This window comes from Ailuropoda melanoleuca, chromosome 14 (genome assembly GCF_002007445.2).
Source record: "Ailuropoda melanoleuca isolate Jingjing chromosome 14, ASM200744v2, whole genome shotgun sequence".
Taxonomy (NCBI): domain Eukaryota; kingdom Metazoa; phylum Chordata; class Mammalia; order Carnivora; family Ursidae; genus Ailuropoda; species Ailuropoda melanoleuca.
The window spans coordinates 7857058-7882718 of NC_048231.1; the positions used below are offsets into that span (position 1 = coordinate 7857058).

The 25661-nt window shown below is 49.0% G+C and overlaps 1 long non-coding RNA gene across 1 annotated transcript in view; it reads left to right on the forward strand.

Moving 5' to 3' along the window:
- Positions 1 to 11217: 11217 nt before the first annotated feature.
- Positions 11218 to 25661, forward strand: part of LOC117796031 — a 47970-nt gene continuing 33526 nt past the window's right edge. The window contains exons 1-2 of the long non-coding RNA XR_004620352.1: positions 11218 to 11406; positions 15274 to 15403. This is a non-coding gene — a long non-coding RNA (uncharacterized LOC117796031). The remainder of the gene's footprint in view (positions 11407 to 15273; positions 15404 to 25661) is intronic.

Consider the following 25661-nt stretch of genomic DNA (forward strand, 5'->3'; position numbering starts at 1 on the left):
GATGAACAGATGGTGTGTAACTTGTGCTCTCAGCCTCTTGAAGCATCTGCCCTCACACAGATTCTCAGCTCCACTCACAAGGAAGAGGGATTTGCATTATGGCTACAGGAAATGAGAGAAATGGGATTGCTCTCCCAGGTAGAATTTTGATACATAAACAAGAAAATAAGAAGAACGTTTTTCTCTTATTGCTTTCCCTTGTGTTTACTCACTTTTCAGAAGCAGTCTGGTTTATGTGGAAGGATTCGACAATTCAATAAATTCCACAAACTTTTATGGAGTGTGTTCTCTTTATTTTTATTTTATCATTTATATCTCACCTCTTCCAACAGGAATTCCAGGCAGCTTACACTAAAGGACGTAAAAGACAAGACTAATAAAATAGAAATCAGGACCAAAAAAAAAAAAAGAAAGAAAAGAAAAAAGCAAATACTTTAACCGCTAGGGTTAACATAGTGGTAACTGAGGATTAAATTTTAATTTGAGAATCCTAAACACAGAGACAAAAAAAATTCATATTCTCACTGTTTTCTCTTAGAGAAAACAATTTTTCCCCTACTAAATACCGAAAGACAATTTTCTCGGGGAATTTGAATTTAGTTAACGTTTTGTAACACACCCTTCCTCTTCCTCCTCTTCATCATAATTATCACTGACATTTATTGAGAGTTATTTACTAAGTGACATTTATTTGTTGACGCTTATTGAATATGCTAGCTACTGTTCCAAGCACTTAATTTTTTTTAGATTTTATATGTTTATTTGAGAGAGAGAGCATGAGAGAGAGCATGAGAGAGAGCATGAGAGAGAGCATGAGAGAGAGCATGAGAGGGGGAAGAAGCAGAAGATGAACGAGAGGGAGAGGCAGACTCCCCGCTGAGCAGGGCGACTTACATGGACAGAGCTGAATCCCAGGACCCGAGATCATGACCCGAGCTGAAGGCAGACACTTAACTGACTGAGCCACCCCGGCGCCCCCCAAGCACTTTCGGTCTACTACTATCTCGTCCTTGAAATAATCCTAGGAGGTGGGGGCTACTATACCCTCGTCGTCTAGAAGGGAAAACTGAAACAGAGGTGAAGTCTTCCACATAACAGACTTGGTTCCTGGGCTCTTCCTGCCAAGGACACACATTCATCCGCTGAGCCTAACACCAACAGTGTCCTTAAGGACCAGGACTAGCTCACGCCAGGGATCCCTCAGCCCATTCACACGCCCCAGGAGAGCCACCTGCTTTCTTATGCGGAAGAACAGGGAGCTTCCCCTCAGGCAAGACGCCCTGACCTCAGCTGATGAAGCTAACAGTCTGGTTCCACTGCCGAAGTTGCTCTCATTGTGGCAGGCGATGCAGAAGGATGATTCTGGCCAAGTCTATTACATCCTTTTTGAAGTAAGAACTGAGAAGTCAAGGCGCTTTTGAGACATATGGTCCCGCTTCATGGAAACTTATCGTCCCATGATCTGCTCAAAGCAGTGACGTCTGAACCTTCTTCAAGCACTTTCAGTCTCTCTCTAGTGCATCGCCCGCCTTGCTTATTGACTAGGGCCAATAGATGCTTTCCATTCCAGAAAATCCTCCTACATGAGGACTTGCAGACATCCAGCTCCAAACGTACAAGGCAGTACGAGCTGGTGCTGAGAGCAGGCTCCCGGGATGAGCTCCAGAGAGCAGAGGGGCCAGTAGCCCTAAGTGGCGAAATCTGCCCCAAATATTTTTGGTTTAGTCAAGATGCCACGCAGATACTGTGGCACCACGGAGGAGCTGGAGTGTTCTGAGCAACTACTCACGTGTTCTTTCTCTCTCTCACTTTTACACAGTTATAGTCATCTCCATGGGTTTTACAGTTATGTCCTTCAGAGAACTCTGCTCCTGTCTCTCTAACTCGCCTGAAATGGTACTTTCGTCTAAGTCAGTACCCATCTTTCTTTTGCATTGTCCACAGTCTGTGGACTGCCCACTGCTGGAGTCCAGCACAACTAGTGATGCTTTGCTCTTTCCCTCTAGAGTCTCCCTCCCCCGCCCTCCACCCCGTCACGACTTGCACAGACATATTTGAAATTTGTCACATTCCTCTTCATAATAATCATTACTGTTTCTCAAGTGCTTATTATGTAGCAGGCGTGGAACTAAGAGGGTCACATGAATTAATTCATTTAAGCCTCCACTCTACTGGGTGGGGATTATTATCATCTTACACAAGAGGAAACTGAGGTTCGGAGAGGTCCCATTACTGCCCAGGGTCTCGTAACTGGCAAGTGACAGAATTGGGGTTTTACCCCAAGAGACTGACTCCAAAGCCTGGATTTGCACCACTCCCTGACCACCTTCACCTTCCACCATTCATTGTACTATTGTGATGAGAGGTTTTCACGAAATGGAGCACGGGGCTATTTTGCATACACCACTACGTGCTGCTTACATACACCAAAAAGGCAGTTTTTAAAATCAACATTTTACTGAATTTTAATTATGAATATTAGGTTGTATTTACATATGTTGTCTTTTAACTGTTTATGAATGGATAGCTACTCCAGAAAATAAATCTCTTAGGACCCAACATGAAAAAAATCCTTGTTAAATATTTCATTAAAAATAATTTTGTGTTGCTGCCAAAACAACAGAAAATAATTGAATTCCTTTGCATTCTATAATTTACATAAGTCGCCATGCTGTTCCTATCTGTGAACGTCAAGCTTCCTAGTCTGGGCCCCTTATGGTAACCTGTGTCAGTGTCGTTATGATTACAACGTTGTGAGCCAAGGCTGAGTGGCAACTTTGCAGTTCATGAGACACACAGGAGTCTGACTAATTCTTGGAAACAGACAGTGTAAACCGGAACCAGGGAGAGGTTCCACAGCCCTAAGAGCCTTGAGAAAATGCAAAGCAAAGCAGGTTCTCAGGCCAGCTGTCACTGCTGTCCCCCAGCCACTGAAGGCTCTGAGCACCACACTGTCATTCTGGGGACCTCCAGCGACCTTTTCTTATTCTATTCCTGCCTCCCAAATGTGACCTCGGGCGATCTTATCTTCTATCCATGCCTAGGTTTTTCTATTTTTATAAATGGCTCTCCCTCCTCTATTAAGGAATCAGCTTTTGTATTCATTGATGGAGGAAGGTCTTCGAATAAAAAACACAGCATCCATATCTGTATCTTTCTTTAGTGTTAGAGACAGCTGAAAGTTATGCTTTCTACTCTGTATTCTAGGGTGTTTGTGGGTGGGCACGGGGTATAGGAGTGAGTAAAGGGAAAGACCTCCAAATGGCCCAAGGACAGAGAGAATAAAGTGTTTCCTGTTCCTCCTGCAGAGCCGGCAGTCCTGCAAAACGGTCTGTCTTTAGGCTTCTGGGAGGGGCACTGGGTCAGCCACACAGGCCTGTATGGCTTTCATGACCTTCATCGACTACATTAAAGTTAGTTATTCTAATCAACACCTCATTGGGATGTAGTAGGAGCTGGGTTTTTTTAAGTGTTCTGAAAATTTCACCAAGCCAGCTGGTGAAGGCTTGGATGCCAGGGTCATAGGTCACCATAAACACAGAATCTAATAGCAGGAGGCTCACGGGGTTTAACTACCTTTATCTACCGGGAGACCCATGCTGCATCCTAGCGGCTCTTAAATCACATGGAAGAAAATTTTATGACTTGGAAAAAAGACAAGGCAACCGCTCTAAACCCGCTGCTTCCTATTAGGAAGAAAATGATTGGGGAACTCAGGAGCCACAGGGAAGCGTTAGTACCAGCACCATAACCGTGAGGGTTCGGCAGGAAGAGAAACAATTTCTCCAGCTCCAGGCCCAGGAGGGATGGAGAGAACAATGAAGGGAAAGGGATCTAAAGACAGCCATAAAAATAGAAGGAAAATTGGGAAAGAGAAGTCCCCTGAGTAATTCATTAAAGAGGGGAATTAATTTTAGGTCAGACTAAGCTGCTTTGGGTCTTCCCTACAGAAATAAGGTGCCGCTCAGGGCCCCCATCCATTCCTGCATAGAACTCGGGAGTACCTCCATCGGGGGCTGGTCTCAGAGATCCCAGGCTCTCTGGACTCAGCCCCCCTAGCCATACCTTCTGGCTACAGAGAGGTTCAGGGGCTGAAAAGACATTTATATGGACAGGAGGTTTCTACAGACCCACAGAGGGACCCAAGGGTACTGAGACCTCCACAACCCTCATGGAAGTCTGTTACATTCTAACAGTGACCCAGCCTGAGCTCAATTCCCTAATTTTGCAGATGGATTAGTCAGCAACCTATGGGTCACAGAATCAATCAATCAATCAATCAATCAATCAAACCCACAGAAACCAAACTCCCTAAAACAGCAAGGGAAGCAAGCCAGAGTGAGATGGGGGCAGGTAATCCCTTAGACTGTTTTCTGTTCTGCACTCTGTGAGGACCAGAGACCAACTAGCATTGGTAATCGGAGTCTGTAAAACCCTTTCGGAGGGCACCTGGACACTCAAGCCGTTGTGTTGCTCGGAACCTCCTTGACAGTCGAGGGGATTTCTACTTTCTCTTCTCTTTCTCTCAAAGGGTGCCAGGGTGGGCCCCTCATGGGGAGATGAGCCGAGGAGAGCATTCTAAAGCAGGGGTGTCTTCATTTGAGGGTGCAGGAAAAATTCACTTGGTTTAGTTTTCCTTCCCCAGAGAGTCATCCATGATGGTTTCTTAGCTCATAGACAAGTTACAATGAGTTTAAATGACTTACAATATATTAAAGGATGTGCGAGGGTGTTTAAACACATCAGTATATCCCAAGGCCACACAGCATATAGCAAAACAGAGATGTCTAATAAGTTACAATTAAGGCAATAGAAAAAGAATGGCTATTACAGAGCAAATAAAGGAATATTTGAATAATCTGAACCTACGTAAACAAATAAATCATCTTGCATCCTTGGGTGATAATAAAATTAGATAATAAACTGTAGGATTGGAAAATTTCTTTGCACAGGACTAACGGAGGAAAAAGGCTGGCTTGGTTTTGATCTTTGTAAATGTTATTAGCGATGCTTAAAATCGCAACTGAAGAACTCTTCTTCAGGCAATTAGGTAAAACAAGTAAAACCAGGAAGTGGAAGAAAGGCCTGATACAGAATTTCCCAAAGACTGTGCACGAGCCTCACATGCTGTGGCGTCTGAGACGCCAGCGTGTCCTGTTGGCGGGCTGGCGTGGGCCGTGCATGACTGGAAAGCGTCGCCAAGGGCACTGCCCAAAGCAGAGAAACTTCTGACTCTCCCACCCAACTGATACTAGGTCCAGAGTTGATTTCTTCATAGATTGGTTCATTCTACCGATACTTGTGGGCATCCATGTTAAGCAGGCTTCGCTCTGGGCCTGGGAGACAGCAGGGAGAATAAGACAAACAGGGTCTTTATTTTCATGAGGCTTAAATTCTGAGGGGAGTATATTGAAAATAAACAAGTAAACCCATAAACAGAAAAGATAAAACCAGATAGTGATAATTGCTGGGAAGAGATGACAACCGGTGACGGGCTGGCCTGTGACTGAGGTGGTAACAGGAGAAGGCTAAGTAAGATAATGATAGGAGATCGGGGAGGGTCTCTCTGGGGAACCAAGTGGCATTTGAGCAGAGAGCCGAATAGTGAGAAAGACACGGTCGTATGGAAATCTTGCAGAAAGACCTTGTAGTCGGCAGGAATGATGTGTGCAAAAGTATTGGGAAGGCCACAAGTCTGCGGTGCCTAAGAAACAGAGAGAACCAGCATGTCTGGCGAGGCCCAGGGAGCCTGGGAAAGGTCTGAGATGCAGGGGGTGGGAGTGGGAGGCTAGGTCTGGGAGGACCTTGTCAACCAGAGTCACAAATAATGGGCCTTCATCTAGGTGCCGGGAAACCAGGGAGAGTAGGGAGGGTTCTGGTCCACATTGAAATTCTAGGTCTCAAACTGAGGCTGGGTACCGGTGGGGGTCTCCCCAGCGGAAGAAGGAGTTGGGAAAGGGAAGGAGATAGTCTTGGACATGGGTCAGGCTGCCACATGGCCACCAAGGCAGTCTTGGAAAAACCTCCAGACTGGTCATCGAGCTGTGTTTTCCACCTTGTAGACGGAAGAGCAGGAAAAGCCGAGCAGAGAGAACAGTAATAGCCTTCTGACCTGCACACGCTGGGCGCTCCTCTGTGCCATGCAGACACTTACATATTCACTCATTTGACCCTAACAACCACCCTATTCCCATCCCTGTTTCAGATGAGGAAACTGAGGCACNAGGCTGGGTACCGGTGGGGGTCTCCCCAGCGGAAGGAGGAGTTGGGAAAGGGAAGGAGATAGTCTTGGACATGGGTCAGGCTGCCACATGGCCACCAAGGCAGTCTTGGAAAAACCTCCAGACTGGTCATCGAGCTGTGTTTTCCACCTTGTAGACGGAAGAGCAGGAAAAGCCGAGCAGAGAGAACAGTAATAGCCTTCTGACCTGCACACGCTGGGCGCTCCTCTGTGCCATGCAGACACTTACATATTCACTCATTTGACCCTAACAACCACCCTATTCCCATCCCTGTTTCAGATGAGGAAACTGAGGCACAGGGAGGTGAAACGGCCCCAAACCTGTAAGTGAGGCAGGTGTTCAGAGCGAAGAGCTTGAGCACGCGCCTCCCTGAATTTCCTACAGCCACCCCCAGACCTTGGCTTTCCTGCCTTCTTGGGATGCTTGCCTTTGTTCCGGGAGAGGCCCCTGCTTCCATTTACGGACTCTCCCCTTTCTGCCAACGCAGCCTCGAGTGGATTTTCTGTTATATGTGACTGAGAGTCCTGGCCAGGGAATATTGACTCTCCTGCTTGTGGGGAAAGAGCTAGTTTCTACATGACAACACAGGCCGTTCCGCTGGCATCTCAGAGAAAAAGGGACGCACCCATCCCTTCCACAGACAATTATACTGACAACACTGTTAATCACAGGTAGCATTTGTGACACGCTTATGGTGTATCGGGTGCTCTTCTGAGTCCTTCCTGTAAACTAACTTATCCAGTCCACACACACCCTAGGAAGTGTATGGTATTATTCTCTTCCTTTAGGGGAAACAGAGGCACAGAGAGAGTTATGAGCTGAATTGTGTCCTACCCCAAAATATTTTGCAGTCTTAACCCCTTCATACCTCGGTATGTGACCTTATTTGGAAAAAGTGTTGCTGCAGTTATGATGAGGTCATACCAGAGTAGGGTCGGCCCTCTACCCAATATGACTGCTGTCCCTACAAGAAGAGAGAGCACACAGGGAGAACACCATATGAAGATGGAGGGAGAGATTAGGGTGATGACACACCAACGAGTCAAGGAACACCAAGAATTTTGGACAGCCACCAGAAGTTTAGAGAGAAACCAACAGATTCTTGCTTAGAGCCTCCAGAAGGAACCACACTCACCAACACCCTGATTTCTGATTTCTAGCCTCCAGAACTGTGAGAGAATAAATTTCTGTTTCAAGCAACCCGGTCGGCAGTACGTTGTTCTGGGAGGCCTCGGAAATGAAATCAGAGAAGTTAAGGCATTTGCCCACGGTCACACAGCTACTGAAGTGGTAGAGGGAACGTAAGCTGGGCTGTGCGTCTCCGACCTTCTTCTCGGCGGTACCCTCCACAGCTGTGCCGATGTCTTAGGGACTCGGAAGCAGATGGCCAGCCTTGAGCCAAGGGAGAATCAGAGTGTGCCTTTTCTCTCTGCTCCTCTTCACTGTGGTGCTAGGGCAGAAAGGGGGAAGAGTTCATGAATGTGCAGGAAAATCTAGATGGGGCAACTCGGCTGGAGTGAAGGCGAGCTCGTGACACTGTCTCTGACAGGGGGTCCCCCAGCTTCTCTCTCAAGACTTGCCTGGACTCGGTGTGCTGGGAGCGTGTGTGAGAGGGCAGCAGGCACCAGACTTAGAAACCTGTTTGGCCTCCCACCGGCTGGGTGACCTTGGCCCAAGTGCTCGACTTCCTCATGCCTCAGTTTCCTCAAGTAGAAAGGAGAACAAGTCCGATCCCTCCAACCCCCCAGTGATGTTGTGGCAAATGTGGCAGGGAAAGCAAGCGTGTCTGGGCCCAGAGCGGGACCTTAGAGATGAGACAACAGACAGGCGTCCTCTGTTCTGTCATTCCCCAGCCACGAGGTGCCACAAGTCAAAGCCCCAGGGCGTTCCTCTTTCCTTCCCTCTCCTTGGCTTTGTCTACCCCAGGCCGACCGCGGCTTCTCAAGTTTGGCTCTTAGTATGCACGGCTCTTCCCTAAGCTTCCAAGTGGGATCATCTACATGAAAAATTAATTGTGAATTTTTTTCTTCTTTTTTTTTTCAAGTGGAGAAATTATTTAGGGCTTTGGGGAAGATGGGGCAGCTATTTGCTATGCAGTGGCTCATCCCCTTAGCCATCACCCCTGCCATGTTCAGCAAATGATTCTTCTATTCTCTTCCTGGCAGGTGGTCTCGCAGCTACATGTGCTCCGCGCATCCAGCAGGGCGCTCCGGGGGCCGCAACGTGGTGATGACTGCTGTTTCTAATTACTGCCATATCAGGAGGCAAAGGAAAGAAACTCGGCCGGCCTGCTGGGCTGCTGTGCAGCGCTGACGTTCTTGGCTATCGGGCTCCTGGGGACGGCGGGGCCTGGCGGCCTGACTGGTCACTTGAGTGTGGACTTGCCTTTCCCTAAACAAACCTGACAGCTGCATGACTGACAGGAACACAGCCATCGATACGCCCTTATGCACTGAACACCTAGTATGTGAACACTGGTTGCGTCGAGCACTGGGGCTTGGGGAGAGACAAGCAGTCACAAACACAGCTCCAGCCTTCAGGGGACTCACATTATAGCTGGGGACAAGGACAAAAGAAATAAAGAGAAAAATTTGCTCCATTTGTCCGTCCAATGGCATTTATTCAGAGTTGCTTGTGGAGTTTATAGTCTAGTGGGGGAGAGAGACAGCCACCAAATTCCATCCCAAATATGCAGGTGCAGACCACGGTCAATGCTATGAAAGCAAAGTATGGAGGCTGGTAGAAAGTAAATGGAGACCCACCGTCTGTGGGGTTAGAGGACTCCTGGATGAACTGCTCTAAGATCGATTCACGGACATGGAAAAGCAAGGCTCCTCTAGGAAGTGCTTAGAAAGAATGAACAAGAGTTAACAAGCTGTGTGGACAGGTGTAGTGGGGAGGAAATTGTGAACTATGACTTCTAAGTTTCTAACTAGAATAGCTGGGAGTCAAAGGTGCTCTTGTCAGCCAGGGCAGTTGGGACGGGGAGTGATTTTTGCAGGGGAAGCAGCACAGAACAGGACAAGTGCAGAGGACAGGCGGGGTGACTGGAGACGCTGGGCGAGATGGGCAGGCAGGCAGCAGGAGCCCAGTGTTTGGGGCTCTGAGGCGGAGACATCACAGAAAAACCTACAGGCAAGTGAAGACAGGTGTGGGGGGCAAGTCTCCAGCTGGCGAGCTGCTCCAGCTAGGGCTTCAGATGGGAGCAGGGGCCTCACACTAACGGACACCCTTACACCGCCGTGCGTGGGGTCATTAGGCAGCCGGACTCCGAAACTCGCTCCAGGTCATTTCAGTAAAGTGCGTGTGCACGCGTATGCGTGGTGTGTCTGTGTGGTGTGTGTGTGTGCGTGTGGTATTATATCCCAGGGCAGGAAATAGCTGGGCCACCTGGGAGGGGACCTTGGAAGTCATTTATGGCAGCCTCTCCTCCCGTGTTTCTGGGGACACGTGGTTTCTCCCCTCCGCCTTTCTGTGTGTATCTGTTCCATGTTCCTGCCTCTCTCTGCTGACCTTTGGATGCTGGAGTGACTATTCCTTGCTCCTTCATGGACTTACTGTGGCTTTTTAGTTCAAGAACCCAATATTATCCATCTAATCATCGTTCAATAAAACTTCTTGAATACCTACTGTGTGTCAGGCAGTATTTTCAGGCACTGGGAATACAGCAGATATCAAAGCAAAACCTCTTATTTTTAGTAGGGAAAACATATTAAACAAATAAGGATATAATATTTCAGGTGGCAATATGCTGTGAAGAAAAATAAAGCCTAGTGAGGGTCCGGAAAGTGCCTTTGAGGGCGTGGGGCAGACTGCCATTTTTATAACTGCCGTCTGGAGGGGCATTGCTCCGATTAGTGACATTAGAGCAGAGCCTGGAGGAAATGAGGGAGAGATCCGTGCAGGTAGCGGAGGTAAGGGTGTTTCCCACGGGGGAAGGATGGGTGAAGACCCTGAGACCGGGCATTGCCTGAGGCCTTCAAAGAAAGGCCAGCGGACAAGTGTGGCTTGCCTGGAGTGGGTGGGGAGCGCCTGCGGAGAGGGGCCCAGCAGGCAAAGGCCACAGGCCTGCAGGGGAGGGGACTGCAGTTGGGAGGGCTTGGAGTAGAGGAGGCAGCGGTGGTACCTCCAGTGTAGCAGGTGCACTAGGGGCGAGGGGGGGACAGCGTGGGCCTGAGCGCAGGCCGAAGGAGAGCAGCTAGCAGGCTCATCCCCATGGGGAGGGGGGTGCTGGGCAGAGCTGGGGAGCTGACCAGAGGAGGTCACCATCTGGACAGGTTTGAAGGTTGAACCGTTGCCCGTGGATCTAAGTGATTTCATTGCTGGACCTTTGAGTTCAGCTTGTTGAGAGAATCTTATGGGCCCAGAGCAGCCTGTGGATGAAGTGACCAGAGAGGGAGAAGGGCAGGGTCAAGTTCAAACAGCAGCCCTCCCTGAGAGCGAGCCAGGAAGGACTCTGGCGTCCCATGGTTGGCCTGTTTCCTTCGCTCATGCCTCTGAAGGGTGCTCACAACCTGAGACGGAGCTGTTCTTACTCCAGTCTTCTATTTCAAAACCAGGGCTGCGAGGGTGAGCGACGTGCCCTCGCCCACACAGCTGGCGGAAGGAAGACCCTGGAGCCCACCTTTGGGATTCCCTCGGCTTCCAAAGCCTGCGCCGTCACACCCGAGTCAGGCCATCTGGGGCGGGGGTGGGGGTGGGGAGGAGAGCGGAGGGATGAGCCGGGGACCGCACGGGGACAGGTGCGAGGTCGCGGAGGCCCCGAGGAGCGTCTGGACTCCGGGGATCCGGGCAAGTGCTCACGGAGCCCGCGCTGCGGGGAAGCACGAGGCTGGGCGGTGAGCGGGGCCTCCGCCTGGTCCGCCCCGGGCTGCGGGGGGAGCGAGAGCCCAAGCCAGGTGTGGCGGGCGAAGCCGGGGCCGCGGCCGGGAGGACGCTGCCCCCTGCTGGCGGTGCCGGCGGGCACGTACCGCTCCCGGCCTCCAGCGGCGGAGCGGACCCCTTAACCGGCTGGGCCGCGGGAGACGCCCCGCAGGAGGTTCAGTCGGTGCCCTGCTCTCGTTCAGTGCGGACTGATTTCAGCGCCGCTGCTCCGCGTCATGTTCGCTCTGGCCCAGCTGACGGAGTGGCCCCGTGTCGGGGCCCTTCCATTTCTGTGACAGAGGTGAGGAAGGGAGAGAGGACGGGGAGAGGGGGAGGGAAGGGGAGGGAGGTGGGAGGGAAGGAGGAAGGGAGGAGAAGTAGAGAGGGAGGGGAAGAAGAAGGGAGGGAGGGAGAGGAAGAGAGGAAGGGAGGGGGAGAGGAAGGGAGGGAGAAGCGGGAGAGAAGAAGGGAGGGAGAGAAGAAGGGAGGGAGGGAAAGAGGAAGAGAGACAGAGAGAGAGAGAATATCACGGATCACTGTCCAAGTGAATGGGAGAGGAGAGCATAACCCCTCAGGGAAGGGATGTAAGTATCTGGACAACAACCCTTCAAGCCAGTGCCTACCTCCAGGCGGTCAGAAGCTCTCAGGGCAGCATCTTGGCACATAGGGCTTAGAAATGATACCTGTGCTCTTGTTAACAGGGGCCAGCACCCGGGAAGGCAATCTGCCCCCCCCCCACACGCTCCCCTTGCTTTGATTCAGTTGTCACCAGGAAGAGAACAAGCAGTGGCACCCCAGCTTGCTCGGATGCCAGCCCCGTGGTCGTGGTCCTTCATGGAAGTCTGTCCCGATCCCCGCAGGCCTGCAGCCTGGCCTGCTTCCCCACACTCTGAGTGCCCAGCTCTCTTAATACTGTTTTGTTTTTTAAAAAAAACAAAAGCAAACCCCAAAACCAAAATCTGAGTGGAAATCATTTTTAGTTACAGATTTTGGTCAGGATCCTTAGCTAATCAAGTCGCACTAGAGTGATGATTCTTACTTTCAAGACTACAGAGTGAAGAAAATGTGGCCTCCAGCTTGATTTCTAATAGGAAAAAAGAAAAAGGGAAAGCTGAAGCCATCTCAGTTCTCATAAACCCAGGGGATCCCCTGCAAGGGGCCCTCGTCATCCCTCCCAGTGGCACTGAGGATGTGCCCGCAGGCTGTTGCTTACTGTACACGTGTTCATAAAGAAAAAAAGTGGGACAGACACAGCCTAAGTAGGAATTCACATTTTCAGAGAATGACACTATGGATAATTACGTACCCACGGGAGAGCATTTTATCCAGACCTGGAATGGTGGCTGAGAAAGCCAGTCCTACTTACAGGGGCTGCAGCCACCATGGGGGGGGGGGGGGAGCAGAAGACCTGTTAAGCCAGGAAGAACCAGTGAGGAGAACAGAGCGCCATGATGACCTGGAATTTTCGTTCAGGCCGCAGATGTAATGATTTGAAAGGCTTTTTTTTTTTTTTAATTTGACTAATTTTGGCCTCACAGCAACCTTGAGAAGTAGAAAGAGCTGGTATATTTATCTGTATTTTCCTACATAAGATAAACAGAGCTCAGGAAAGATTAAGTGATTGAACTGAGGACACAGCCGGTCAATGAGAAGGGCCAAATATTTGGACTCTTCGCTACCTGTTATTTTTATTACTAAAGTAGCCTCTAGAAGATGAACGTAGGTTTTACAAAATGTTCCAGTCACCATCATTCCTTTCTCCATTAGCAAAGGCAGTAGACAGCAGATTTAATGGAGGCTAACTTTTGACCGTGAGTTATAGTCAACTCCTCGGTTAAGTGTAGGTTCATTGGTCCAAGTCTGTAGCCTTATTCTCACAGGTGGAGATGGTGACAAGATGGGTGATTATCAGGAGTCAGCTGGTGTTTTTGGGTTGCAAACAACAGAAATCAGGTTGGATAAGTTAAGCAGACAATTGTGTCGGAAAGATTTCAGGCAAATCTCAGGGTCCACGGGAAGACTGAAGAACTGGGCGTGGATAGAAGCAGTGGCCCAGGCAGTGGGGGGGCCTGATAAGGCAGGAACCAATGGGGGCGGCCAATGCTGCAGAATGAAGGGTGGAATGTCTGGCTCACCTCCCCTGAATCACTTGCTGTCTTCTTGGCCAGGGCCTACTTGACAGTCCCAGTAAAGTGACCTGTTGTCAGAAAAGGAAAACAGAATTTTCAGTTGCTGAAAGAGGGGGAGCTGGGAAGACGATACCCACCCTTTATGTGGACCGCTCCAGCCCCATGCGATCTTCCGGTAAAGGAGTTTTGCGAGTCCAGTCTGGGATCTTCTGTGATGTGGACGGTGAGGGATAAGTGAGGAGGTTTGGCTGGGGTAATGAAGGGATTCAGTCAGTCAACACAGGGAGAGAATAGGGAGGAGAGAGGAGGAAGGTACGCATGCCTTGCTTGATGCTGGGACTGATGTGTGGGGTTTGGAGTGTTTCCCAGATAGCATCACATAGAGCAAAGACAAGGCGCTCCTGAGATGCAATGTGGCAAGTTATGAATTGAGTCAGATTGGGTTGTTTTTTTTTTTTTTTTTAAGATTTTATTTATTTATTTGACAGAGATAGAGACAGCCAGCGAGAGGGAACACAAGCAGGGGGAGTGGGAGAGGAAGAAACAGGCTCCTAGCAGAGGAGCCTGATGTGGGGCTCAATCCCATAACGCCGGAATCACGCCCTGAGCCGAAGGCAGACGCCCAGCCGCTGTGCCACCCAGGCACCCCAGATTGCGGTTTTTTTTTGTTAAAGATTTTATTTATTTATTAGAGAGAGAGATTGCACGTGCACAGGAGCAGGGAGGAGGGGCAGAGGGAGAGAGAGGGAGAGAATCGGAAACAGACTCCATGCTGAGTGCAGAGGCCGATACTGGGGTCATGACCTAAGCTGAAATCAAGAATTTGATGCTTAACTGACTGAACCAACCAGGCGCCCCTGAATTGTGTCAGTTTTAATGTACTTCGTGAGATGCAAGCAAAGATTAGCCGTTCTCTTTGAATGACATGTGGGTTCTGAGTCATGTGACTTTGAGTGTGCCTTTGTGCACAGACTGGATAGGGCTCTGGATTTTATTAGGGTCACAGTTATATTTCGTGTTTGTCATCAAAATTCTTGGGAATTGAGTGGCCTATGGCTTGCAGAGCATAAGATGGATGTGACTGAATTGATCCATTTCCTTCTTTTTGTCCTTGTTCTAGAATTACTCATTTTAGTTTTTCCATGAGGAAAATTAGAAAACTGCTTAAAATTTCCTTAAGGAGGTAAAATCTGCAATGGCTTTATTTTCTAGAAAGTGAGCATATTTCTGGTCAGGGCTTATGATATACCTGGATGGGTCCTGCATTTCCATTATTGTTCCCTTATAAACAGCTTATCATTTTTATTATAAATAAGACCTTGAATGCATAATCTTATATATATAAAAATAGCAGCACATGATTTAACTCATAAAAGTTTAATATGTTCATCTCTGATGTTACTTGGAAGCCAGCATTGTTATCATCATAAGAACTAACTTTCAGAGTAAGCATTTCACGTGCATAGTAACCTTATGAGGTGAATCTACTCTTATCTCCATTGTACAGATGAGAAGAGTAAGGTTACTCATTTGTTCACAGTCACACAGTTAATAGGAAAGAACGGCCCACACTGGCCCCGCTGCACGGTTGCCTCACTGATTAGCTCGAGCTACTAGTGTGACTCATTTGCCACAAGGCTCTAACATTCAGAACCCAATCTATTATATTAGCATCATTAAGAGAACTAAAAAAAAAAAAAAAGCCACTGGTAGGTTAATGAATCAATTTTGATTTAATTAGGGTTTGCTAATTAATTTAAAATCTTTTGGGGGGTATTTACTCTTTTGCTAGGCCCTGTGGACACAGTGGCGAGCTAAGATAAAACACTTGTCTTCAAGGATCTTAGAGCCTGGTGGAAATGTCAAATGATACTCAAATAATTGCAAAAAATAAACATATAATGACAAGTTCTGATAGGTACGTTCTTTAAGAGTGAATGACAGTAGTAGTGATAGGTGGAGAGAAGACAGGAGTGAAAGGGAAGCAATTAGCTATGTCCACCTGTCATCCACCGTCCAGCATTTGTCACGTCCTGCAGGTGTACGACTGTGTCAATTGCCACGGAAGGTACAACGATGAACAAGACGTAGTCCTTGCTCTCCACAGGAAGTCAAGGGAGAAAACACATGTATGTAAAGAACCGGAACCATATGCCATAAAACCATGAGGTAAGATGACAGGATGACACAGTTAGCATATGACAGCTGACATCTCTTGGCACACTTGGAAGTACTCCACCCGGGATAACTCATTACTCCTTAAATGGCCCTCTTAGGTAAGTACTATTCTTACCCCCACGTGCATGGGGAGGGAATGGAGAGCAGTGAGGCAAGGACACATCCCAGGTTTGTGTCTAGGGGCTGGGAGAAATAGAGGCAGCAGGTTTTAAGGAATGGCTGGAAAGTGGCAGAAAGGGAGGGACAAAATGTTATGGGCGTTCAGAGCAGGGAGAGCATACTTCTGGCTGGAGGAATCAGGAGAAACTTCCTGGAGGAGTGAGTATTTGATGTGGGCCTCGAAGGATGGGGAGACTTCTGCAGGTGGAGACTGGGGCTGTTGGCACAGATGGTGGCATGGTGGTGGCATGGTGCGTGGCGAATGTGCTGGACTGGGTATGGATGTCCCTGGGAACTGTGCAGGGCAGTGGTTCCTATACCTGGCTGTGCTTTAGTCTCCTGGAAAACTTCTTTACAAATTGAGATTCCTGGGATCCACCCAAGACTCTGATTAAGTAGATTAGGGAACAGCCACTTTTACAAAGCACCCCTGGTGAATCCGATGTGTAGAATGGTATGGTGAGAGAGGTGTGGCCAGATTCTGCAGGGCCTGGGGCTTGGGGCCTAGGAGTTTGCTCTGTTTGGTGGGCATGGCTGAAAGAAGGTATCTGCTGAGCCAGGCACCGGGAACGGCAGTGTGTTTCAGGATGCTGGGCTCATCAAGAGCCCGAAGGCAAGGAGCCTAGTAGTGGCTCGTTAACTGTACCTGCCAGAAGTGCATGGCCTGGGATAGGGCAGTGAGCGTGGCCAGGGCATCCAACTGAGTCCTGGGGGCAGAGTCAGCAGGACCTGTACCCAGATGGGTGGGGAGGGATGGAGAGCAGCTGGGCAGTGCTGCAGGGCCACGTCTGCACCGGGAGGCCCGCCGCTGGTCACCAGCGAAGTGTTTGCTCCACAAAGGAAGATGAGGGAGGGCGTCTGGCCAGAGGCCTGAGCCCCTCAGGACACCGGTGCCTGGCCTGAAGCTTTCTCTCTTCATTTTGTCTGCCCAGAAGAGGCTTCTAAGAAACCTAGGTAATCATTTCAAAAACTCCTTCTGGCTGAAAGGATGGGTTCTCTACAGAATCAGAAAGGAAAGCTGGACGCAGGAGCAATGACATCAAGACCAAGGCTGAGGAAAGAGCTTCTGGTTGAGTAGATTTGTCTTGGCTCAGAGACAGAACAGTTTGAGCCAAATGATGGTGTGAGTGATTGTGATGGTGGCAGCTATTGGGTCCTGAGTGCGGGATGACCACCGCACTAGAAGCTTCATCTGAGCCATCTCTTGTAACTCGCACAGTAGCCCCGAGAAATGCCAACGGAGGCAATCTTAGCACCGGTAGGCAGATGATGAAACTGAGGCCTGAGGCCCCCAGCTCCTGAAGGGCAGAGCCAAGATGCTGTTTGAGCCATGGTGGGGCTACAGGGCCTCCAGCAGTGTGGTGCTTGAGGGGGGGCACGGAGAGAGGGTGGGGAGAGCCCCGGGCCTGGAACCACAATCCCCAGGGCCAAATCCCAGCTCTGTCTCTCCCCAAAGCCTCAAACCAGGCGCAGGTCTCGCCCTCATAAAACGTCCATAGTAGCTCTTGCTCTCCCAGCCTCACTGGGTGGTTGTGAGGCTCGAGCAAACAGAGCAGGTGGCAGGAACACGAGATGTCTTGCTATGCCCGCTGCCTCTGCAGGGAGGACCCGCACTGCTGTCCTGTATTCATTTAAAGGGCAAAGTCTCAGGGGAGGTGTAGGAGACAGTTCCTCTCAACTCCGTTCAGCGCCACCAACCCTGAGGGCCAACTCTGTGCCTGGCAGGCACTGGAAGGTTCCTGATGATTGATCCTCACGTGAAGGGGCAGGGGAAGGACAGGGAAGATGAAGGTCAGCACTCTTACCCTGCAGCACAAGGAGCAGCGGGAATGAACAAGACATTGGAGATGTCCTTTCCCATGAACTTCAAAACCGGGGTGATGACTGGATCAATAGACTATATTTTGAAAGCAACTAAAGGACGGGAATATGATGATAATCAGTGGGGTGCACGGGTCTGTCAGATACAAATCCTATAACACTGAAACAAGTGCTTTCCATCACAAGATAACTGGCTTTGGCTTGGGGCCAACAAAAGGTAGATTTAGAGGAATATTGAGGTTCAATGAAGAGATCACTCTCACTTGAGCTTTCTCCGAATCCTAACTTGGGGAAGCGGCAGCAAATGCACTAGATTTTTCTAAATTGGGGGTGTGGTGGGGAACAAAAGGAATGGGAACCTGCAGTTTGCTCCCCTTTGAGACCGTGGCTGAGTTCACTTCCTTTCCACCGAAGGTGAAATTCTTCCACTGAGGCAGGGCCGTCCTGGGGCTGCAAAGCTATAGAGGAAGAATGTTTATTGATTTAGTTCATGCATTTTACAAGGAAAGAGATGCCCTGGATCGCTCTGAATCTGTTTTATGGTGTAACTGTTTCTTAGAGCAAAGTATTTTATTTTTAAGCACCAGCTGCACAGAGCCTAGTGGTCCTCAGTTGCCTCAGGCAAGTATTTTGTTTTCCAAACTAGAAACCAAGAAAATATAAGGCAGACAAGCAACCTCCCTCCTCCACAAGGTCTCCGCCCCCCCAGCCCAGCCCCGATCCAGGGTGAGACTGTGAGGTAGACCCCAGGCCTGGGGTGAAAGCCCTCTCACCCAGCCACTGGGTCCCGGCTGTAGCATGGCCTCGGGGGCGCTGCGGGGTGGATTGTTTAATCTTGTGCTGTCTGTCTGATGGATGAGCAGGATCTGTCAGATGGGCTTTCTCTTGCCTCACCAATAAACGCAATAAAGCCTCCGCGGGTCATGGTTTGTAGCACTCGAGGTTGATAAAACGTCAACAAGCCTGTAGGATCTGATCTGCCCATATGGTACTTCCATGATTATTTATGGTTTATGTGTGAATCTTGTCACTCATTCCTCCATCCAACGTTTATTGAGCACCTACCATGTGCCAGGCACCGTGCTAGAAGCTGCTGATACAAAAACAATTGAAAGACAGCCCCAGCTGGTTTTTTTTTTTTTGATACCCCTAGATCTTAAAAGCCCAGAGAGAGTGGAAGGGAAGACTGACACATACATACACAGTTGTGGTTCAGTGTGATGAACGCAAGGATAGAGAGATGTCACAGGAGGAAGTAGATAACTTTTGAGGGTTTCTAGAAGAGACTCTCTGGGAGGAAGGAGATCGCTTATCTGGGTCTTAAAGGACTCAGGAAGTGCTTATCAGACAGTCTAGGTTGGAAAGTCCTTGGAGGCTGAATTGCATGGACAGGGAATTGGGGGGCCCTTGTGATAAATGAGGATGCTATTGCTAGAAGAAAGGGAACTGGATGCTAGGGAGGCAGAAAAGATAGCAGTGTTGCCTTTTGAATTCCTAATATGACCTAAGTACTTTGAGCTGGAAACCTGGATCACAGATTTGTCTTAACCACCGTGGCAAGTGGGGGCCCACCATAATCACGTGCTGCAGAATCAGCCTGGCTCCCCAGCTGCAGTGTGGGGCCACTTGGGAAGGAGCCGTCAACACAGACTTGCCTGGGAAGGGGCTGGGTCTGTTGAAATCCACTCTCCTTTTTCCTTTCCTGGGCTCCCCTTTTCTGCCCAGAGAACAGCAAGCACTTTGCACCTTTCCACAGGGGGCGCCCTACTCTCTCGATGTTTGGCCGCTGTCGCTGGAGGCCCAGTCAGGTCCACTTCCTGATTAGTCCTTGATCCTCCTAAGCTGCTCCAGCCAGTAGGGCCATATGGGGCCGCATGCCGATTCTTCTCACACAGAGCTAAAACGTCCTCCAGTGTATGGGAATTGCTGCTATAGGGAGCTTCGGACACGTACTGTCATAACTTGAAGTGACAGGAAGCTACTTAGCTGGAAATGGTCTCCAACAGATGATTCCGGTAGTCAGGGTTTTCACACTTCATGGCTCCAGGCAGACTGGGAGGGAAAGGAAGCTGGGATGGGAGCAGAGACAAGCCCTGAGCAGGGAGGCCTCTGGGAGCATGGCCAAGGTCAGATCCAATGTCGCAGATGGCCCCGTTTCTTTGGTACCACTTCCACTGGCTCCTTGGCCAAGGGAGAAGGCCTACAGCTGAGGAGAAGGCGCACGAGAGCAGGAAGGGGCAACTGGAGGTCTGCGCTCAGCTCTGCTTCGAATTGGCTGAGTCCCTAGGGACCAGTGGCTTTCTGTGTCTGTTCCCTCATCTGTGAAATGGGGGGTGGTGTTGTGAGGGTCACGGGGTATGAGGCGCTCTGCCCTTCATCCGCTTCCTCATTCGTGGGAGAGAGAGTTGGGCTCTGTCTCTAGGCCATTTGTAGCACTAAACTCCAGTAGCTGCTTTGAAAAATGAAAAACTATACTGCAAATACTTGGTCTTATTTTTGTTGGTGTTGTTATTCCGAGTGGTAAATGAAAGATCCCTCTAAGGTGCATAAGTAATCTGCTATTTTCCACTGGCCAGTTCTTAGCAAAAGGGAGCAGGGTAGCTCAGAGCTTACGACTGACCCGATGCTTCTCTGTGGCACAATATCACGATGGCCTGCTTGGAGAGGAGACGTTCATTGCAAAAAGAATCATAAAGGGATTTGCTAGCATCTGCCCCTGACAAGTTATTGAAACTTATTTAATAGCAGAAAGGGTATTTCTGATAAGGAATGGGTTTTATGGTAAAAAAAAAAATTAATCTGACTTTGGCTAGATCGAAAACAAAAACAAAAAACAAAAACCCTGTAGTGGGGACCCATGCAGGGTTACAGAGAGAAGCACAAGATCCCTCGCTGTCATGCTAGGGAAGCAGGACATCTGAGCATGAAGCATATAATAAAGGTAAGTTAGATGAGAATATATGGAGAGTGCCCGAGATCCACAGAACATTCCATGGTTAGTTGGTGAGTGAATGGCAGAGAATGGCCTGTGAGGCTTAAGAGCTCACAGGGAACAGCCAAGATGGCAGCCTCGCTGGGTCCCACAGGAGCAGAGGTCCAGGGGCCAAAGGGGAGGGGAGGTGGCATGGGCTTTATTAAATCCAGAGTAGCCATTTCCTTCTGTGTTGACACCCTCTTGCACCTTCTGCTTCCCCAGATTCACGCTGGAGCTTGGCAGATTCTGAGTCTCTCAAGAAAGAGGCTTCTGGCTTAGGGAACTGCGTGTCAGTTATGGGAAAATCACTTGTTTATACCTCGCAGGCTTTCTCCGGGGGCAGAAAGGAAGCAAAATGGATGGGAAGCACCATGGGAAAAAACTGAACTCGGAGGCCAGCAGGAGACCCCACATTTGGATCTCATACAAGTCGCTTAAACTCTCAGGGTCTCAGTTTTCTTATTTGTAAAATGGGGTTAATTCTCATGGCCGGTTGTGAGTCGGAGTCAAAAGGAAATATTCGATGTGCAAGAGCTTTACCTCTAAAGTTATTATTGAAAACCGAACGATGCTGTCTGGCATGGCTGTCCACTTTCTAGTTCTCTGAGCCCCATTTCCTCATGTGTAAAACGCAGATCATAAGAGCACCTGCCGTGCAAGGTCACCCTGAGGAGGAAACCAGGCGACGCGTGCGGAGTGTTTAATTTAGGGCCCGCTCGTGGCGCGTGCGGAATCCATGTTCGCTCCTCTTCTTCTAGTGGTTCAAAGCTCGGTCATGAGGAAAGTTTAAAGCTGGCAAAAGACTCCATTACAAACACCCTGGTGACTGTCACCTCTGGAGAGGATCTAAGGATGAAAACAGCCTTAGGTCACCTGTCCGGTCCAGCAATTCACAAGCTGATGGCTATCTTTAAAGAGATAACTCTTCAGCAAACTGTAGCTCAGACAGCAGCCAACCTTGATCTTTCCTGCCTCCTTTCTGGGCCTCTGCTCTGGGCAAGCGAGGAGCAGCTGACAAATGGTGTGAGGCCAGCCGAGAGGACCCTCAGGGATTTGCCTCCCACAAGCGGTCTGTCCACCTGTGCAAACCAAGCTGGCTGGCCCCTCTACGAGCAGCCTCACTGCTGAGGACCAGAGGTGACGCCGAGCAGTCCTGCAAGCCCAGAGCTTCATGGTGACCAGGGTAATTGAGTGCTATGAGCTCTGGGCCACGCAGGCCATGAATCCTGGTTTGTTAGGTCTGCCTCAGCGCCAAGTAGTGCCCAGCACTGGCTCGGGAAAGCTCAAATTGTCCAGCATCAAAGCTTGATTTATCTCTCTGGGGCACTTGCTTGGAGTCTTTGAGGCTTTCTCTGCCTTGTGATGGATATTCCTGGTCCCACTTGCTTCTCCATCACTCAGTGGCTGCACTCAGTGTTCTACCCACAGGCCTTTCTCTTCTCCCCTCGTGGTTCCTGGGCAACACTGCCCACTGCCTTGGCTTTCACCGTCATATCATGCTGATGCTGTTGCAATTTCCGTCTCGATTCCCACCTCTCTCCTGAGCTACGTGCCCATATCTCAGCTGCCTACCAGACAGGCTCACTTGCAGGGTTCATATGAACCATGAACCCCAAACATCCCAGACCTAACTCATGGCTTCTCCTACATTCCCGTCTCCATTTGGGAGCCAGATCATATGCTTCGTGGGCTGGCAGTTCACCCAAGTCTGTAGGATGACCCGATGACTAGGGCTCAGTGTGGGCATGACACATATTCCTGCAGGCTCCATTTGTATGGAAGCTGGCAAAATACTAGAGAACAGAATGCAAAATCTATACTAAAAATTAAGGCAGAACCTAAGATTTTAAACAAAATGTGTCTGCAAGAGTTGCCTCAGACTGTGCCCCAGTTCTCCATGAGGGACAAATTTGTTCTTCCCATAAAGGACTCAAGTTACTTTGGGTTAGAGATAAATATGCAGTCATCTGCAGGAAAGAGAACGAAGAATTCCCAGCCAGCAGGTGTTGGTTGTCATTGACTGAGTGTGTGAGCAGGGGCTGGTCAGCAGAGGAGCCGGAGAAAAGGGAGCGTGTTTCTATGCGTTAACCAGGGAAGGGGCAGTCATGCCAGTAGACATCCAGATCTATTGACAACGGTACTTAGAATGCGAAGGCTGGGTGCATACTAAGCCGACTGTGAGTCTTCCAACACCATTGACAAGAGCATGTAATAGCGAGTTGTAGGCTGTGGGGGAACTTTTTATTTTTCCTTCTACTATTTGTTCATCCCATTTTCATTAATAGCCCGCATTAATGTTTGAGAGTCACCCTCCCTCATTCTAAGGCCACATGTTTTAGGGACAGTCCTTCCCCCAGCTTAGGGGTGGAACACAGGATGGGCCTCAGCTGATCAGCACACTTCATTCCTCCGGATTACGGTGTGAATCTTAGGTCTACTAGAGAAGAGGTTGTATCCTTAACTAGCTTTGGAGTTGTGAATGTGAAGCTGGAGCTGCTGAGGCCACTTTGTCACCATGCAGAGAGACTTTGTCTGAAAATGGCATCAACCAAGAGGAGGCAGAGACAAGAGATGGAAAGAGAGAAACTGAATCCCTTGGAGCTCTTGCATTAAGTCATGCCTGGGGTCAGCTCTCCTGGCTTTCTCAGTTGTATGAACCAGTAGGTCCCCTTAGCACTCAAGCCAGTGGGTTGGGTTTTCTGTCACTTGCAACCATGAGAATTCTAATGGCCACTCATCCATCAGGCCATGTAAGCCTGATGGCAACTGCACATTTGTTCTCACTTTTTCTTGATTTAGTGTCATTATTTCATTCATTATTATTACTCATTTCATTATATTATTATTATTTTTGGTCATTGTTGTTTTTCCAAGTGGCTCTTGCCAGGGGGAGTGAATGTACTGATTACATATGTGCATAGATTTTTCCCATCCAAATAACAAGGTTTTGTTGTTTTTTTTTTAAATTTTAAGGAAGTAAATGGGTTTTCTGATTTTATAATTTGGTCACTGTAAGCCCAGTTCCTTAGAGAAGGTGCAAATTGGGTTTCTGTCTTCAAAAGATAGAGGGTCAGATTCTGGATTGTGGAAAATTGACCAGAATAGTAAATGTAGCTTCTAGGCCTTTTCTCTGGAAGAACAACCTGATATCAATGTATAGCTGTGTGAGTATCAAAAACCTTTTACCTTCTCGTCCTTCATGAAACATCCGAAATGTCTCTTCCTCCTCTTTTCCCATTCATGCAATGATTATTTACCAAGCATTGAGTATGCCTAGTGGAGAAAATTGACAAAAGCCCCTGCTTTTATTGAGCTTATGTTCTTGGGAGGGAAGGTGGACAATAGACTAGATAAATAAGTACTGTAGCTAGTAACACACAACTGGGGGGACTGAGATGTTTTAGACAGGCGGATCGGAGGAGCAACTCTTCCCCAAAGACCCCAGGAGAGTGAGGGAAGTATCTGGACAGTCATCGGGAAGGGCACCCCATAGAGGGAATGGCCAGCGCCAAGGCCTGAGGCGGAGGCTGACCTGGCAGTTTGGGTGAGGGGTGACCAGCGGAGATGGAGTTGGAGAGGAGGCCCAGGGGACGCAGGCATGCAGGGGCCAGAGTGAGGGGGTTAGAGGAGGGAGAGTTTGAGGGCTTTGAGCAGAACAGTGACAGGATTCAACTCATATCTGGGCAGGATCCCTCTGGCTGCTGTGTTGTGGATGGATGACAGAGGGACCACGGGCAGAAGCAGGAGAGCAGCAGGGAGTTGATGGTGGCCTGGCCAAGAATAGAGGCTGACAGGATTTTCTGATCGACTGCCTCGGTAGCAAAGGTTGAACGATGGCCTGAAGTTTTGTTTTGTTTTATTTTATTTTATTTTATTTTATTTTATTTTATTTTATTTATTTTATTTTATTTTTTATCCTAAGTACTGATGCGTCAACTTTGTTTATGCTGAAATGGACGCTTACTGATAGAAGTGTTCCTTCTACTGGGCCGTGGCAGCTTTAGGGTAGGGCGCTTTGATTTCTTCATCTTTGTCTCCCCCAAAATCTGTGTAAGAGACACTCCCGCAGGGAGAAGGTTGTGTGACAAAATGGAAAGCTCATGACTGGGAGCCTGAGCGACTCTCTTTCGGGAATGTCTCTGCAAGTGCTGAGCAAGGAAAGGGGGTGGTTTCCTGCCTGGCTAGTGGCCCAGGGAAGCAGCACAGTTGTGGGGGTAAAGCCGAGAACCAGTGTTGGGGGGCTAGACGCTGGGGTCTTTAGAGGTCACGGGAGATCAGGGCTCTGGAGCAGGTGGACTGGGCATGGTGTCAGGAGTGTCAGTGGTCTTGAACCGTGGCAGGTGGCCTGCAGCAGCATGATGCAGGGCAGAAACTAGCCTTCTGGAGGCAATTGGCAGTGGTGATGGCCATGAAGGACATCCAGGTCAGAGGCTTGGTGCAGTCAGGTACACCAGGAGGGTGCCACTAACTAAGGGCAGCAGAGGGACAGCAGACAGAAGTGGTGTAGAGTAGTGGACAGATATCGGAACAAGGAAGAGACTCTGATTATAAATGGAAATATATAACCAAAAGTCTCTCCATCCTTTTGGAGGTTCTCAAGGAGATACAAGAAGGTAGAGGGCTGAAATCACGCAACTTGGCAGGTGGGTGAAATTGATCTAGAGGTCATACTACAAACTATTAAAGTGACCTTGCCCAGGGTAGGACCTAGGGATATTTTGATTTATAAGTGTTGTCTCTATGGGATAGTTCTATTGATGGCTATCAATGTCCTCTGTTCTCTAGGGGTATTAGCAGTGCCAAAGTGATTCCTTCTGGGTCTAAACCTCCTCTTCATTTGTCTTCTCTTTATCTCTGTTGTTTGCTGATGTCCTACACCGACCCATGTCCCTTACTGGCCCCTGCTGGTCAACACTATTTTGGTTGCTCCCTTATATTAAAACTTGTAGAAGGATTGTTGTGTCCTCTCTGTCTCTGTCCACAACTGTTTGTAAAGATTAGGCTTTAATATACACAGACTTCTGTCTCAATTGTATAGCCTTAATCAATTTGGCTCTCTTTATTTCTTTTTTATGAGATCTATTGTCTTCTGATTACAAAAGAAATACATGCCCATCGTAGAACTCAATTGATTTTCTGGAGCTTTTATTTTGAATTTGCATTCCCTGTGAGTGTGCATCTGGGCAATTTGGGGGATGCTGGAGGGGCAACTCTCCTTGAATGCAAAGTGCAGCCTGTGCAGCCGTTGCTGGTGAGCGGGTGTCTGGGAAACAAGGATTCACAGCAGAGTGCTGC